General features: G+C 49.0%; 1 pseudogene; it reads left to right on the forward strand.

The window, feature by feature from the left end:
• LOC141164089 (uncharacterized) overlaps positions 1 to 15,340 on the forward strand; it is a 63,742-nt pseudogene extending 48,402 nt beyond the window's left edge.
• Positions 15,341 to 16,197: the final 857 nt, after the last annotated feature.

The following is a 16,197-nucleotide window of genomic DNA, read 5'->3' on the forward strand; positions in this document are numbered from 1 at the left end:
TATTAACTGCTCTAACCCCTCCCAACTAGTGGGCTAATCTCAAGCTATTTAACTATATACTAACCTGGGTAGTGCAAACTATATCCTTATGCTTTGTATGGTTCCCCCAGTGGGCAGACCTCCCAAATTCCCAGGGATGACCTTGAGGATAAATCCTCCAGGAGAACAGAGACACAAACTTGCCACAAGGATAAAATGCAACAACTTTTATCAAACACAAATGAACAAAATACATTATCATATAACCCTCTTGTTGCCACGACGTCTTCCGTCAACCCCCTACAAGGACACAGGAGGACATGATACAGGTGATGAGGACATGGGTGGACATGATGGAGGTGCTGAAGACACGGGGGGACATGATGAGGACACGGGGACATGATGGAGATGATGAGGACACAGGGGGACATGATGGATTCGATGAGGACACAGGAAGACATGGTAGAGGTGATGATGACACACGAAGACCTGATGGAGGTGATGAGGACACGGGGACATGATGTAGGTGATGAGGACATGATGGAGGTGATGAGTACAAAGGGGGACATGATGTAGGTGATGAGGACATGATGGAGGTGATGAGGACACAGGGGGACATGATGGAGGTGATGAGGACACGGGGACATGATTGTAGGTGATGAGGACATGATGGAGGTGATGAGGACAAAGGGGGACATGATGGACGCGATGAGGACACAGGAAGACATGGTAGAGGTGATGAGGACACACGAAGACCTGATGGACGTGATGAGGACACAGGGGGACATGATGGACGCGATGAGGACACAGGAAGACATGGTAGAGGTGATGAGGACACACGAAGATCTGATGGATGTGATGAGGACACAGGGGGACATGATGGAGGTGATGAGGACACGGGGACATGATGTAGGTGATGAGGACATGATGGAGGTGATGAGGACAAAGGGGGACATGATGTAGGTGATGAGGACATGATGGAGGTGATGAGGACACAGGGGGACATGATGGAGGTGATGAGGACACAGGAGGACATGATGGAGGTGATGAGGACACAGGGGGACATGATGGAGGTGATGAGGACATAGGGGCACATGATGGAGGTGATGAGGACATGGTGGGATATGATAAAGGTGATGAGGACATGGGGGGACGTGAAGGCGTTGATTAGGACATAGGGGGAAATAATGGAGGTGATGAGGATATAGAGAGAAATGATGGAGGTGATGAGGAAACAGCGGAGCATGAATGAAACTGGACAGAAATGGATCAGCATGGTACAAAAACATCAGAGAGATTCCAGTATAATCAGGTGATGAGCAGGAGGGGGATTTACCTCAGGACGACATTACTGGGATGTGGAGATCATTGTGTCAGGGTGGTGGAGGGTGGGGATGTGTTATCCCAGTATAGACAGATCAGTCATTCATTAGAGATAATAACAAGTTCTGGGCTTTTTGTGGAGGGCTGGGGTACGATAATCAATGTTCAGTGAAATATTAGTGTAAGACACCAGATCTCCAGTGATAAACACACGTTATGGAGGATTTTGAGATTGTGCAGATATCCTTTCCTGAGCTGCGTGACCCCTGGGGATTCAATCCATTTCAATGCTTTGATTGGCCTCATGACGTCATATAGGGACGGAGCAATGCACATCATGACCTCCCACCCCCACATGATCGCATTGGGCCGATCACAGACCTTAGTGTTGGAAAGACGGAAGAAAAGAAGATCGGCGCTGAGGGCTGCAGCAGCGGTGAAGGTGGTGAAGGCTGTAGGACACGTGAGGAAAGGGGGATATAAAAATATTTGATTCAGACCAAATCTAATCTGCTGGTCAAATTGGAGCAAGTCTGCTTGAATCAAATTTCGGGAGATTGGCTGGTCTGTAAAAGCTTTCCACTTTGGTGGGTGATTGTAAGCACTAATAACACTTTTGCGATGTGTCTAGCGCGCACATACACACCATGGCCCCTATTCATTAAGTCTGAAATTGTACATTCCAGTTTTAATTAATTAATTAACACTTAATGAATTAATCGAATATTTTAGCTCACTTGTGCCTTTCCAAGAAATGTGCTCCAGCCATAGCGAAACTGGCGTGAAAAAGTCACAAAATATTTGCGCAACTTCTGAATTGTGTAAAAATGTTGCAACATTTGAAGATGTTTTATGCCATAAATCTGGAAAAAATACCTTCACACGTACAAGGGAAAAAAATGTCTTGTATTTAAAAATAAGTACACCTGCAGGGGAAAAGTCCAACGTCATATATAAGTTGTCAGCTGCAGGAGACAATGTGTCTGACGTCTGACTCCTGTATTCAGTGCTATGCAGGTGCGGCAGGAGGGCGGCCATGTGTATGACTCCTGTATTCAGTGATGTGCAGGTGCGGCAGGAGGGCGGCCATGTGTATGACTCCTGTATTCAGTTATGTGCAGGTGCGGCAGGAGGGCGGCCATGTGTATGACTCCTGTATTCAGTGATGTGCAGGTGCGGCAGGAGGGCGGCCATGTGTATGACTGCTGTATTCAGTGCTGTGCAGGTGCGGCAGGAGGGCGGCCATGTGTATGACTCCTGTATTCAGCGCTGTGCAGGTGCGGCAGGAGGGCGGCCATGTGTATGACTGCTGTATTCAGTGCTGTACAGGTGCGGCAGGAGGGCGGCCATGTGTATGACTCCTGTATTCAGTGATGTGCAGGTGCGGCAGGAGGGCGGCCATGTGTATGACTGCTGTATTCAGTGCTGTGCAGGTGCGGCAGGAGGGCGGCCATGTGTATGACTCCTGTATTCAGTGCTGTGCAGGTGCGGCAGGAGGGCGGCCATGTGTATGACTCCTGTATTCAGTGCTGTGCAGGTGCGGCAGGAGGGCGGCCATGTGTATGACTCCTGTATTCAGTGCTGTGCAGGTGCGGCAGGAGGGCGGCCATGTGTATGACTCCTGTATTCAGTGCTGTGCAGGTGCGGCAGGAGGGCGGCCATGTGTATAACTGCTGTATTCAGTGTTGTAAAGGTGCGTCCGGAGGACGACCATGTGTATGACTGCTGCATTCAGTGCTGTGCAGGTGCGGCAGGAGGGCGGCCATGTGTATAACTCCTGTACTCAGTGTTGTACAGGTGCGGCAGGAGGGCGGCCATGTGTATGACTGCTGTATTCAGTGCTGTGCAGGTATGGCAGGAGGGAGGCCATGTGTATGACTCCTGTATTCAGTGCTGTGCAGGTGCGGCAGGAGGGCGGCCATGTGTATGACTCTTGTTTTCAGTGCTGTGCAGGTGCGGCAGGAGGGCGGCCATGTGTATGACTCCTGTATTCAGTGTTGTAAAGGTGCGTCAGGAGGGCGGCCATGTGTATGACTCCTGTATTCAGTGCTGTATAGGTGTGGCAGGAGGGCAGCCATGTGTATGACTGCTGTATTCAGTGCTGTACAGGTGCGGCAGGAGGGCGGCCATGTGTATGACTCCTGTATTCAGCGCTGTGCAGGTGCGGCAGGAGGGCGGCCATGTGTATGACTCCTGTATTCAGTGCTGTGCAGGTGCGGCAGGAGGGCGGCCATGTGTATGACTCCTGTATTCAGTGCTGTGCAGGTGCGGCAGGAGGGCGGCCATGTGTATGACTGCTGTATTCAGTGTTGTAAAGGTGCGTCAGGAGGGCGGCCATGTGTATGACTCTTGTATTCAGTGCGGTATAGGTGTGGCAGGAGGGTGGCCATGTGTATGACTGCTGTATTCAGTGCTGTACAGGTGCGGCAGGAGGGCGGCCATGTGTATGACTGCTGTATTCAGTGTTGTAAAGGTGCGTCAGGAGGGCGGCCATGTGTATGACTCCTGTATTCAGTGCAGTATAGGTGTGGCAGGAGGGCGGCCATGTGTATGACTGCTGTATTCAGTGCTGTGCAGGTGCGGCAGGAGGGCGGCCATGTGTATGACTGCTGTATTCAGTGCTGTGCAGGTGCGGCAGGAGGGCGGCCATGTGTATGACTCCTGTATTCAGTGCTGTGCAGGTGCGGCAGGAGGGCGGCCATGTGTATGACTGCTGTATTCAGTGTTGTAAAGGTGCGTCAGGAGGGCGGCCATGTGTATGACTCCTGTATTCAGTGCGGTATAGGTGTGGCAGGAGGGCGGCCATGTGTATGACTCCTGTATTCAGTGATGTGCAGGTGCGGCAGGAGGGCGGCCATGTGTATGACTCCTGTATTCAGTGCTGTGCAGGTGCGGTAGGAGGGCGGCCATGTGTATGACTGCTGTATTCAGTGTTGTAAAGGTGCGTCAGGAGGGCGGCCATGTGTATGACTCCTGTATTCAGTGCGGTATAGGTGTGGCAGGAGGGCGGCCATGTGTATGACTGCTGTATTCAGTGCTGTACAGGTGCGGCAGGAGGGCGGCCAAGTGTATGACTGCTGTATTCAGTGTTGTACAGGTGCGGCAGGAGGGTGGCCATGTGTATGACTGCTGTATTCTGTGCTGTACAGGTGCGGCAGGAGGGCGGCCATGTGTATGACTGCTGTATTCAGTGCTGTGCAGGTGCGGCAGGAGGGCGGCCATGTGTATGACTCCTGTATTCAGTGCTGTGCAGGTGCGGCAGGAGGGCGGCCATGTGTATGACTCCTGTATTCAGTGTTGTAAAGGTGCGGCAGGAGGGCGGCCATGTGTATGACTGCTGTATTCAGTGCTCTACAGGTGTGGCAGGAGGGCGGCCATGTGTATGACGGCTGTATTCAGTGCTGCAAAGGTGTGGCAGGAGGGCGGCCATGTGTATGACTGCTGTATTCAGTACTGTACAGGTGCGGCAGGAGGGCGGCCATGTGTATGACTGCTGTATTCAGTACTGTACAGGTGCGGCAGGAGGGCGGCCATGTGTATGACTCCTGTATTCAGTGCTGTGCAGGTGCGGCACGAGGGCGGCCATGTGTATGACTGCTGTATTCAATGCTGTGCAGGTGCGGCAGGAGGGTGGCCATGTGTATGACTCCTGTATTCAGTGCTGTGCAGGTGCGGCAGCAGGGCGGCCATGTGTATGATTCCTGTATTCAGTGTTGTAAAGGTGCGGCAGGAGGGCGGCCAAGTGTATGACTGCTGTATTCAGTGTTGTAAAGGTGCGGCAGGAGGGCGACCATGTGTATGACTGCTGTATTCAGTACTGTACAGGTGCGGCAGGAGGGCGGCCATTTGTATGACTGTTGTATTCAGTGTTGTAAAGGTGCGGCAGCAGGGCGGCCATGTGTATGACTGCTGTATTCAGTGCTGTGCAGGTGCGGCACGAGGGCAGCCATGTGTATGACTCCTGTATTCAGTGCTGTGCAGGTGCGGCACGAGGGCGGCCATGTGTATGACTGCTGTATTCAATGCTGTGCAGGTGCGGCAGGAGGGCGGCCATTTGTATGACTGTTGTATTCAGTGTTGTAAAGGTGCGTCAGGAGGGCGGATAGTACGATGCACACCTGGAACAGAAACACTAGCAAAGAGGGCAGTGCAGACTGTACTATTAGGGTGCATTCAGATGGTCGTATAAATCGGACCAAGTTCTGACTCGAGCATGACCACTGCATAGAAATACAAGAAGCCGTCACAGTCGGGTAGGGAGAGCTGCCGGCCAGTCCATGCACTGTGTTCCAATTTCGGTCTGTCTGACTGCGCCCTTACACCTGTGAGTGATATCTGGCGCTGAGGGTGAAGCATAGGAGGAAAGAATGACACTGTAAAGTGTACAATAATGCGTAGTTTTTCATGTATTTTTTTCTGCAAAAAAAAATAAGCAAAGGCTATGGCCAGAAGACGTATTTTTTAGGTATTTTCTGATTTTTGTGCATTTTTTACGTTTTTTTTTTTTTTTTGGAGCCTCACCATTTTGATCTCAATGGAGAAATAGTGCAATAAAAACACTAAAAAATGCATAAAAAAACCCTGACTACAGGTGAAAAACGCAAGAAAATAAACCACATCATGTTAATGAGATTTTAGAAATATCATTAATTTTTGCTGTTACTGTAAAACTTAAAAAATGAAATGCATAAAAAAATGCTACTTATGAGCCCTCAGACCGTGTTCCCACTTGCGGATATGCTGCGTTTTTTCCTAAATGTATCTGCACCAATATGTATGTGCATTAGCAATCTACTCTGATTTTTGCATTTTTTGCCTTCTTTATGGGTTTCTGGTGCAGATTTAATGCAATATTTTTTTGCAAGCATTTTTAGTGCAGAAATGCGTTAAAATGTATATCGAAATAACTTACTGATAAGGGGGAAAATGCTCAACACAAGCAGCAAATATTCAGTAACCAAAGCAGTTTGCTGCTGCGTATTCTAATGCAGGCACCTGCTGACAAAATGCAATGCAAAAACTGCAGCGTTTCCACACGTGGAAATATGGCCTAATAGGGAAAGACCGTCATTCCGGCCGCCCATCGGTGCACCTGTCACGTACGTGATCGCGGAGCGCTGATGGTTTGTCAATGCAACTGGAAGACCCCTGTGTCTGCACAGGACCCCCGTACCTGTCATTACTATACTCCTGTGAACGCCGGCTCGTGGCTGGCGATCATGGGAGATTGTGATTTCTGCTATATATAGAAGTGCTAAAGCTGCAGCCCTGCTATCTATAGCGCAAGCGATCACACCATCACAGCTTCAAGTCCCCTATGGGGACTATTAAATACAGTAAAAAGTAAAAAAATAAAAATAAAAAAACACAAAAGTTCAAATCCCCCTCCTTTTGTTTCAATGAAAATAAAACAATGAAAAAAAATACACTTACTTGGTATCGCTACGTTCAGAATCGCCTGATCTATCAAAATATAAAATAATCAGATCAGTAAACGGCTTAACGAAAAAAAAATCGAAACACCAGAATTACGTTCTTTTGGTTGCCGCAACATTGCAATAAAATGCAATAAAATGTGATCAAAATATATTTACTCCCAAATGGTATAAAAATAAGGCATTGCTCAGCCCCAGATCCCGAAAAATGAGAACCTTACAGGTCTCGGAAAATGGCGACAAAAGCTTAATTATTTTCTAGTACAAATTTCCAACATTTTTTTCATTACTTAAATTTAAAAAAAAACTAAACATGTTTGGTATCTGCGTTCTGGTACTGACCTGGGGAATCATATTGGCAGGTCAGTGTTGCCATATAGTGAACATGGTAAATAAAAACCCCAAAAAACTATTGTGGAATTGCACTTTGTATGCAATTTCACCACACTTGGAATTTTTTTTTCCAGTTTTCCAGTACACTATATGGTAGAATGAATGGTTTCATTTAAAAGTACAACTAATCCAGCAAACAAAAGCTCCTCTTACAGCCATATTGATGGAAATATAAAAAAGTTATGGCTCTTAGAAGAATGGGAGGAAAAAATTAAAAGGAAAAACAGAAAATCGACCAGTCATGTAAGGTTAAAGGGAACCTGTCACCAGAAATAACGCTGTTAACCTGCAGATATGCGGTTAATGCGTTATTATGCTGCCCGGCGCCGGCATGCAGCCAAAAGCAGCGGGGAGAAAATTAACTTTATTCTCCGCGCCAGCATTCGGGTTCAGTAATGGAGACGGGGGAGGGGCCAGTTTAGGCGGCTGTAATCGCACCCCTGGCCCTGACACACTCGCTCTGCATTGGTGCTCAGCTGTCAGTCAGGGCCGGGGGCGCGGTTACATCAGTGGTTCTCTATTCTCAGAGCGGTGACTGAACTGGCGCCTCCATGACTGAAACCGAATTCTGGCGTGGAGAATAAAGTTAATTTTCTCCATGCAGGCGCCGGGCAGCATAAAAACGCATTAACCTGCAGATTAACCGCATATATGCAGGTTAACAGCGTTTTTTCTGGTGACAGATTCCCTTTTAAGGAATTTACTGAGATCCTCGGTGTCGCTGAACCTGTAGATATAACCAGATGGACAAGTTCAGTCTCACCTTTTCTTACTAATATCGATCACGCCCACTGGGTATTTATTTGAGACTTCTACTCTCATTTCTTCCTTCTTCTGTCAGCGATGGCGTCTATTGGTCTGAGAACGGAGCAGCAATGTTCCATCTGTGTGACACTGTGTACAGATCCTGTAACCCTGAGATGTGGACACAACTTCTGCCCGGTCTGTATTGATTGTGCGTTGGATACACAAGACGAGTCTGAAGTTTATTCCTGTCCTGAATGTAGAGAAGAGTTTCAGGAGCGGCCGACACTGCAGAGGAACATAACTCTACGTAATGTAGTGGAGAACATCCTGTCTACTCATCCACATCAGGAGGAGATCACCGGGATCCGCTGCACTTACTGTATTTGTAGCACCCTGAGGATTCGGCTGCTACAGGGGTATTACACCTCAAGCCAGAGGTGTGGTATTCCACTTCCGGGTAAGGATGGAGTGTGGAACTGAGCTAGTAGGCTGCATGCACTACATACATCCCATTTCCGGGGGACAGAACGACGGTACTCCCACCAGTTTATGTGCAGGTACGACAGCGTCTGTCCCTGGCTGGAGTGGGAGGGGGGGTGGAACATCCCAGTAGTGTAGGGGCAGATAGGGGGAGTAGTCTGGGTAAAGATAGGAGCTCATTGGGTGCTGGTCACCTGAGCTCACACATAGAGGGAGTATATAAGGTGGGCACCATCTTAGAACAGGGTCAGAGTTTAGCCTGAGGAGCAGAGCAGAGGAGCTCAGCCAGGAGGGCTGACAGGGAGCTGTGGCTCCGGCTGGGCCCAGCTCCAGAGCAGAGCCTGCAGAGAGAGAGAGAGGAGTGAGAAGGACCCAGAGAGGAAACAAGAGGGAACCCCAAGATCCCAGAATAAGGACAGAAGGGTGAAGGGTTGGCGGACACGGGTACCGGAACCCGAACTGGTGGAGGCCACTTATCCTCAGCCAGGAACCGGAGGTCGTGGTCAGGATCTGCCACGACCCTCACCAAATCCACTAGAAAGGCACACCGAGCATAGGGTCAGGGAGCCCAGAGGAGGCTTGACCACCAAGAGACCCGAGGGAGCCGGCCAAAAGTGGATCCCTGGTGGGAACGGCCAGAGGAAGGGAGAGTCAGAAAGGAGCTCAGGACCACGCTCCGGAATTGCCTGGGGGTTGGCCGAGTCCAGGACCTGGTGGACGCAGCACGGCTCGGGTGGTCACTCAAGGCCAGAGTGACCAAGAGAACACCAGTAAGTAAAAACCCTGAACTGCATCTCCTGACTCTGAATCTTCTTTCTGCATCGTCACAACCCCCATCATCTTCACCTGCTGCCCTGAGGCCATACCCCTCCCGTTGGGGGTTATACCATCATCGCTGCACCCATATCACCGGCCTCAGCGGACTGTTCTGCAGCGGCGGCTGCAAAGCCGCACTCAACGGGTGGCGTAGTCGACATCCAAGTTAACATCTACTGCCATAGACTGCCACTTAGTTTGACACCCTGGGCACGGACCGGGTCACCGCCACAAGGACTACTACCCCCATCGAGATCCGGCTCCGGGTATCCCCTACAGCACTGGCCCAGGGGGCGCGTCAACTTTGGCGTAGTCGGCAGGATCACGTGCCCGCAACCACCGGGTACTGCGTGCCTGAAAAAGAGACTTTTAAAACTTACCATCCGTGAAGTTTTCCCGCCATCCGGCGCCATCTTCAGCCTTCTTCCCGCCATCGGTGAAGATTCCCGCCATCCACGGAGTTTCCCGCCACTGGGAGACGATTCCCGCCATTTCAGAAGATTTCCCGCCCTGGCAGAGCGGACGCCATTATGGGCGTGCCGGAGGGTGGCAAGAGGCCACCTCCCATCGTGGGCCAGGTCAAGGAATGGCGCCAAAAGCGGAAACCGCCCCCACCAGCAGAGACTGTGATGTTAGAGATGTCCATCAGCGTGAGGGGACTGCCCCTGGAACTGACAATCACCAAGTTACCCCAGGACCGCCCTCAGTATGGGCGTATACAAAACAAAAGAGAGAAGATGGGAGCAGCCTGGAGGAGTCTGGAGGAGCCGTACCCGGAGATGGAGGGAGAGGCAGGCAGCACCGACCCAGTGGTCAGGAGCCTGTTGCAAGCGACAACCCCAGAAGGCCTGGTGGAGATCCTGGCACAGCTCCCCCGAGACCGGGAGCGTGCACAGACCGCACTGGAGGGCTTGGCTCAGAGGATGGCCCGAGTGCAGCGGGACGTACTGGCCGCATGGAGCAGAGAGATGGCCCAGCAGGCTGGAGCCCGCCAGCGAAGCACGCCACCCGAGACGAGGAGTCAGACCGCCTCTGAGGATGGCGCAGGAGGAATCAAGGCCGGAGACGACGCCGAGGAAGGAGCTAAAGAAACGGAGGCAGGTAAAGGGGACGTCACTACCCCGAGCCGAGAAGCAGTGAGCCTGCCCCAGCTCCCCGTCGCAGAGCCCGAAATTTCCCCTGCCGTGTCCGTCGTTGCACCGTCACCGCTCCCGACTAGGCCTCAAACAGAAGCCGCGGCCGCGCTCCCCGTGACGTCACGCGCCTCAAATCAGAGTGCGACCAAACAGGAAGCGCCATCGGCCTGGTCGCAAGGCCGAGTACCCCCGGGCGCCGCAGTGCCAACAGCGCCCTCTACCTCCACTGAGCCACCGGCCTGGTCGCTGGGCCAAGTAACCCCGGGCGCCGCCGTCTTCACGGTGCCCTTTACCTTCAGGGTACCCCAAGCCTGGTCACAAGGCCTAGTGATCCCGGGCGCCGCTGCCACCACCGCGCCCTCAACTTCCACTGTGCCGCACCTGGGTGATGAGGTCACCTTCACCCGGCACCAGTGTGCCAAAGGACCCTATGCACTTCATGTACATCGCCTGACGGAAGAGGAGTTGCGGTGTGAGGAAGGACAAGAGGACCCGGACGGGTCTGAAGCCTACCCTCAGGAAGGAGCAGGAGGGCATCGTCACCATTAAGAGGTGAACTGAAACTGTAAAATAGTTACCCGTAAGGGTATATGCCATGCTGCTAATTTAAATATGTTCCCCGTTGGGACAAGTGTGAACTGTTCCAGTGAGTCCCATCTCCCCACAGGCTGAGGACTGTGAACAGCCATCCCTTTTCCCCACTGGTCGAGGACTGAGAGCGGCCATACCTCCCCTTGTATATAGTTGCGCTTTCTAAGGCGCCCCCTACCGGTTTTATAGGAAACTGTTTTTTCTTGAAGAGACTGTTGCACTTTACCCGGTCACAAGTTGCACCGTGGCCGGAGGAACAAGAATGTTTATATGAAAAAGTTTTATGCTGATAATATATATATTGTTTTATATGTTTATGATGTTTTTGAAAAAAATTGTATGTTTGTGGATGTTTTTATTCTTTTACAGCCCGAGGACGTGCTGTGATTTACCAGGGGGGAATGTAGCACCCTGAGGATTCGGCTGCTACAGGGGTATTACACCTCAAGCCAGAGGTGTGGTATTCCACTTCCGGGTAAGGATGGAGTGTGGAACTGAGCTAGTAGGCTGCATGCACGACATACATCCCATTTCCGGGGGACAGAACGACGGTACTCCCACCAGTTTATGTGCAGGTACGACAGCGTCTGTCCCTGGCTGGAGTGGGAGGGGGGGTGGAACATCCCAGTAGTGTAGGGGCAGATAGGGGGAGTAGTCTGGGTAAAGATAGGAGCTCATTGGGTGCTGGTCACCTGAGCTCACACATAGAGGGAGTATATAAGGTGGGCACCATCTTAGAACAGGGTCAGAGTTTAGCCTGAGGAGCAGAGCAGAGGAGCTCAGCCAGGAGGGCTGACAGGGAGCTGTGGCTCCGGCTGGGCCCAGCTCCAGAGCAGAGCCTGCAGAGAGAGAGAGAGGAGTGAGAAGGACCCAGAGAGGAAACAAGAGGGAACCCCAAGATCCCAGAATAAGGACAGAAGGGTGAAGGGTTGGCGGACACGGGTACCGGAACCCGAACTGGTGGAGGCCACTTATCCTCAGCCAGGAACCGGAGGTCGTGGTCAGGATCTGCCACGACCCTCACCAAATCCACTAGAAAGGCACACCGAGCATAGGGTCAGGGAGCCCAGAGGAGGCTTGACCACCAAGAGACCCGAGGGAGCCGGCCAAAAGTGGATCCCTGGTGGGAACGGCCAGAGGAAGGGAGAGTCAGAAAGGAGCTCAGGACCACACTCCGGAATTGCCTGGGGGTTGGCCGAGTCCAGGACCTGGTGGACGCAGCACGGCTCGGGTGGTCACTCAAGGCCAGAGTGACCAAGAGAACACCAGTAAGTAAAAACCCTGAACTGCATCTCCTGACTCTGAATCTTCTTTCTGCATCATCACAACCCCCATCATCTTCACCTGCTGCCCTGAGGCCATACCCCTCCCGTTGGGGGTTATACCATCATCGCTGCATCCATATCACCGGCCTCAGCGGACTGTTCTGCAGCGGCGGCTGCAAAGCCGCACTCAACGGGTGGCGTAGTCGACATCCAAGTTAACATCTACTGCCATAGACTGCCACTTAGTTTGACACCCTGGGCACGGACCGGGTCACCGCCACAAGGACTACTACCCCCATCGAGATCCGGCTCCGGGTATCCCCTACAGCACTGGCCCAGGGGGCGCGTCATATTCACTCTTCTGTACCTGCTGTTAAATCCTGTCTACACTGTGAGGCTTCTCTGTGTGATAATCACCTGAGAGTTCACAGCAAAGGACCAGAACACGTTCAGCACTTCTCTGGAGACCAGGAGATGCTCTGTCCATAAGAAGATCTTGGAATATTACTGCACTGAGGACGCTGCTTGTATCTGTGTGTCCTGCAGTTTGGTCGGAGATCATCGGGGACCCCGGGTGGAGATGCTGGATGAGGCCTCTGAGAAGAAGAAGAAGAAACTGAGAGATGTCCTCCAGAAACTGATCACAAAGAGAAAGAAGACTGAGGAAAGAGTCCAGAGTCTGGAGGAGCGCAGGAGAAAAACTCAAGAAAAAGCATCTGGAGAAGCCGAGAGAGTCACTGCCCTGTTTACAGACATCAGGAGACGGGTGGACGACCTGGAGAAGAGGGTCCTGAGTGAGATCTCCAGGCTGGAAGAGCAGGAGTCACTGCTACTGTCTGATGTGATGCAGAAGCTGGAAATAAAGAAGGACGAGCTGTCCAAGAAGATGAGACACATTGAGGAGCTGTGTAACATGACTGATCCACTGACTGTCTTACAGGATCCAGACACCGGTGACTTGTGTGATCCTGAGGAGGGAGGTGATGAGGACACAGGAGGACATGATGGAGGTGATGAGGACACAGGAGGACATGATGGAGGTGATGAGGACACAGGAGGACATGATGGAGGTGATGAGGACACGGGAGGACATGATGGAGGTGATCGGGGTGCGGAGCTGATCTCACACATATCACACACATTATCTGCTATGATAAGAGATATAAATGTGATCTTCTATGTGCAGGATCCTGCAGACATATTACTGGATGTAAACACGGCTGATAATTATCTCCTTATATCAGACGACCTGAAAACTACGACGTGGTCAGAAATCAACCAGAATCGTCCAGGAACAGCAAAGAGATTCCTGTATAATCAGGTGATGAGCAGGAGGGGATTTACCTCAGGACGACATTACTGGGATGTGGAGATCAGTGGATCAGATTTGTGGAGTGTGGGGATGTGTTATCCCAGTATAGACAGAAGGGGGCGTCAGTCACACGTTGGAGATAATAACAAGTCTTGGGGTTTACTAGGAAGTCAGGGCTGTAATTATCTGTATTATGTGAAACATGACAGTAAAGTGATCCCGTTACCTCACCAGATCTCCAGTGATGGAGTCAGGATATGTCTGGATTATGAGGCCGGGCAGCTGTCCTTTTATGAGCTGTGTGACCCCATCAGACACTTACACACTTTCACTGCTGCCTTCACCAAGCCCCTTCATGCTGCGTTATATGTATGTGGAGGTTCTATAAATATATCGGGGGGAGCAGCTGTGAGGAGCCGTAAATGTAGAAGAATCAGCCCAGAGACTGTGACATTATAGGTTGAACAATCTGTTTGGTGAAGCACTCAGCCAGTAGGCTTCAGTACTGGGAGGGCTACAGCTGAGACCCTTCTCTTTTCTCCAGGTCTTTTTACAAACTTTAACCTCTTATAAGCTATGAACACTTTTGGCTTGAATACAATTATTTGTACATTTGTTACCGGTTTGGTTGATTTGCACGAGGTTTCAGGCTACAATCTTCATTCTGTCATTCATTATCAGACCTCCTGATATGCAGATTATAACCACCTCATAGGTTCAGACTTTTCTCTTTTGGTCATTTCCCTCCCAGTAATACAGGCTGAATAGGAGATCTGTGTCCAGAATACTGCAGTCACCAGATCATATGTATCAGCACAGCTTCATTCCTGGACTGATTTCTCTTTCTTCTGCACAAACTCACAGCTGCAAAATGGTAAAAAAATGTGATGAATATGTATTTAATAAGCAAATGAACATTACAGAAATATTATATGAAATGTCTGCAGAATGTTCTATGAGTAATGTATATGTACTGCAGGGGTGCACAACATTTTTTGGTTCAAGGGCCACATTGCCATACTGAACTGATCGTGAGAGCTGCAAAAAAAAGTAAGGGGTACTTACATGAATACATCACCAGATCCACCATCAGTTCATATATACATCACCAGAACAACCATCAGTACATTAATACCTCGTCAGAACCAAATTTTGAGTGCTTGAGGAGGATTTGAAGAGTTTCTGCTCCAAAAAAAAATCAGTGTGAACACGTATTAACTTACACTGAGTTTTTGAATAAGAAATCTGCCAAATCCTCCTCATAATTGCAGGCCCGGTGTGTTGGAAACTAATAATTTGATATGACTTAATTAATGTTCAACATTTCACCCTTTTGGAGGTGACAGACATTGATTGGAATCCTCAAAATAGACAAATTAATCAACTGGATCACGGAATCTTCATTCGTCTTATTTGACAATGTAATTTAATGTCCATAAATAATAAAATGTGAATATCTGATTGTCAGTGGTGGGAATGAATGGTAATAGGCACAGTCCATTATTAATCAGCATTTATAGCCTCGTTACCTTTGGGATTTCTGTACATTCGCTCTTTCTTCTTGTCACTTGAGTCTATAAATATGAAAAGTCTTTATTACACATTTAATATCAGTCTTTTGTCAGAATTCTGGTCTCTTGATTGTCGTCTTCTTTCCTAACTCTACACCAAACTGGTAATTATATCCTCACCTATAATATCACAGCGCACCATAGCAATCAGTAATAATAATATTATCAGAATATTAATCATTGGTGTTTAGAATAACAAGATGATAGGTAATAATCCACTAATAAGAACGGTATATCACATGGAGAACGTCACTATGTCATAGTTGTAATTGCCTTTATAATCTATAGATGTTAATATAAGTTTTGATGTGACCGGTGTTTTCTCAATATTACTCACATTTTATATTTTGGATATATTGTAACAATAATACCAAGAATGTATAACCATAAATGAGAATAAATGAATGTACTATTGAATTTCCTCATACAAAGATTTGAGATGTTTTTTTCTTTGTTTCCTATAGTGGAACCAATCCATCACCATATAATGAAGAGATATTCTTCTACTTGACATTACTTTTTTACACATCGATGTGTTTTCTCAATTGGAATATTTAAAATAAAATAAAAATAAGGCCTTTATTCGCGTGGGTGACAGATGCAGAATAAGTTATATTTTCAGTAATATATACTTCTAATATTCCATCTCTTGTAACAAAAAAATAATGTCCAACTTTTATTGGACATCATAAACCTAGCATTCATATTAGTCCATGAGAATAGTGATGTCATAGCAGAAGGTTTAAAAGGTCCGGTTTTTCATAAAACAGGTCATTATAGTTTCAGCCCCCTGATAACACCTATCTAGGCGAAACATGTTGGGAGGCTATGAGCTAATTTTAATACCTTGTGTGGTCTTGTATCTATTGCCAAATATATTACAGCTTTATGCCGGCTTATGGACTGCAGCCATGACATTGATAGGATAATTAGTTAACTTAGCACCAGTGGCAGGTAGGGTATGTGCCCCTAAATACAGGGCACTATTAAGAGACTAATATATACTAATACAAGATCACATTTATATTTTTATATATTAGACTTTTTTTGTATTAACTAAAATAAATAAAATCCCTATAGGGTTTGTTTAACACATGGTGGTTTTTCACACAGGCTGCGCACTCAGTGAGTGGGCTAATGGCGTCTAGC

The sequence above is a fragment of the Phyllobates terribilis genome, unplaced genomic scaffold (assembly GCF_046119375.1).
Source record: "Phyllobates terribilis strain yellow unplaced genomic scaffold, ASM4611937v1 Scaffold_10__3_contigs__length_209671492, whole genome shotgun sequence".
Classification (NCBI taxonomy): domain Eukaryota; kingdom Metazoa; phylum Chordata; class Amphibia; order Anura; family Dendrobatidae; genus Phyllobates; species Phyllobates terribilis.